Below are 2,632 nucleotides of genomic sequence, written 5' to 3'. Positions count from 1 at the left end.
CTGATCCAGATTGTAAGAAGGAATATGAGAACAATGCTAAAGAAAAGAATTTCATTCTTAGTGGGTTGTCCAATAATGAGTTTGTTAAAGTTGTAAGGAAAGCAAGTGCAGAAATTCGCTTCCTTAATGTCAATTTGTAGGGGAGAATAGACTAGTGTATACAATTTTTCAAGATTTACAAAATACGGCACAAGCATGAGCATACACAAATTAGCAACATAGAGATATAACACACAGAGTTAACGTGGGAAAACCCTTTCGGGAGAAAAACCCACCAACAACAGATAATCGACTTTATTAACAGTATGTCAAAAACAATACAATAAAGTCCAGTCTGCAGACTTCCTTCACTCGGTCATACAACTGTTACAGATTAACATACAACACTTAGATCACATAACAGTTATAGAATGCTCAATAGCTATCATAACTTGTAACCTTACATTCAGTTGACATTTGGTTTCAAATACCAAACTGGTCGATGGTTCATTTGAGCAACTGTACCAATGGCTTGAAGTCTAACCGTCTTCCTACGTCAGTATGCATTCATGGAAAATCAATTATCCCACATGCAACAAGGAGTCGGTTTGTTTCATATTCAAATACACCGATAGTTGCATCCTTAGTGTCTGAGAGTTAACCTTTTTGGATCTTGGTTTGATCTCTCTCCCGCAGTCGGCCTTTGCTCCATCGATCATCGCTATAGATTTCAAACAGTAAAGTTAATCGCCCGATGATACTCGATCACCAAAGGTGACTCCATCAGGTCATCAGTAAGGCATGCAAGATGTTATCCCAATCTCTGATAGACAAAAGCAAACCTCATTGGGATATCGGCACCAACCCTGCATAGTTACCCCAACATGCAATGTTATCCCGATAACCTAAGGTGGTCTCATCAGGACATCGACACAAGCCCTACAAGGTTACTCCGATCTCCGATAACAGAGAGAGGTCTCATTGGCTCATCGGATAAAGCCCAAAAATGCTATCCTGATGAGAAAAGCACTCTTAGATAGAACAAGATGGACTTATTGGGACTTCAGCATAGCCTTCAACATATTAACCCAATAGCTGATATCGACCTGATCTCTTAAGGCGACTTCATCGGGTATTGGCTTAACTCTAGACCAGAACCACTGATAGCCGATGTCAACTTAGACCACCTAAGATAGCTCCATTGGATCATCGGCACAACTCTGATGTAGTCTTCTACTTTGTCGTTCCATTGGTGTAGGTTAGCCCGATCAAACCGAACATGTCAAGTAAATTAGAGGCACATTTCCAACAAAAGTCATGCATTGCTCTTTTGCTAAGGATACCTGGGATAAGTTGCAGAAGATTTTTGAAGGTGATGCTAAAGTCAAGGAAGCCAAGTTGTAGACTTTGAGAGCACAACTTGAAGGTTTGAAGATGAGAGATGACGAGTAGATTGATGACTATCTCCAAATGGTTGATGAAACAACAAACATTATTAGAGGGCTTGGAGAAAAAATAAAAGATGAGGTTGTAATGAAGAAAGTACTTGGATCTATTACATCTAAGTATGTTACAAAGGTCTTAGCAATAGAAGAAGCAAAAGATTTGAAAGTCTTCACAATGGATGAGTTGTATGGCTCCCTAACTGCATATGAGATGAGGACTGTTGGTCCTGAGCTGTGAAGAAAGAAGCTGTATTCAAGATATCAAAAAAGGAAAAGAAGAATTTGCTCATGATGCAACTGGTGAAGACTCTGATAACATGATGGAAAACTTTGTCAAGAGACTCAAGGCTGGTTCAGGCAAATATAAAGGCAAGTTGCCTTTAAAATGTTTCAATTGTGGAAAGATTGGATATTTTGTTGCTAAATGTCCTTATGGTGATAAGAATGAAGATGATCAATCAAAAGGTAGCAAATCATTTTGTAAGGATAGGAAGAAAAATATCTACCGGCATAGTAGGAAAGGCTACCGGAAGTAGAGCAGTCTTTACACACATGAAGATGATACCAAATATGAGGAAAGTGCCTCAAATGACTACTGCAGTGGAGATGAAGTAAGAGCAAACCTTTTTATGGCTCAAGAGGTACTAGTACCTGAAAAAGCAGAAGCGGAAAAGAAATAAGGTGAAGTAGATCTTGAAGTAGAACTCATTAGTTCCTTAGATGAGCTAAAGAAAACAAGAAGAGAGTTGAAGAAGGTAAAACGGGCTACATCTGAAGAACAAGAGTTGTTGGGACAATCTCTTGAAGAGTCCCAGAAAACTATTGCAGATCTAAAACTCCAGTTGGAAGAGGTCAAGAGGATGTGTGAAGTCACTAGTACTAGTTTGAGTGAAAAGGAAAAGGAACATCAGAATCTAGAATTAGAAATAGTGAAACTCCGGAAAGACTTGGAGAAAAGCCAGGAAGAAATAAAAGTGAGAAGCAAGTATGAAGGCAACACTGAAGCTTTGGACAAGATGTTGAGCAAATAGAAGAAATCCAAAGATACTGGTGGCTTAGGTTTTCTAAAAGGTCAAAGTTCAAATAGAAAAGACGCATCGGATAAGGAAATTCAATTCACTTATACAAAGGAAACTGAAGAGAAGAAGACATTCACAGTGGGCAAGGATACTGGAAAAAAGACATATGTAGATGCTGCTGGAAACTGA

This window comes from Cryptomeria japonica, chromosome 3, assembly GCF_030272615.1.
Source record: "Cryptomeria japonica chromosome 3, Sugi_1.0, whole genome shotgun sequence".
Taxonomy (NCBI): Eukaryota; Viridiplantae; Streptophyta; class Pinopsida; order Cupressales; family Cupressaceae; genus Cryptomeria; species Cryptomeria japonica.
This window is presented reverse-complemented; position numbering follows the sequence as displayed.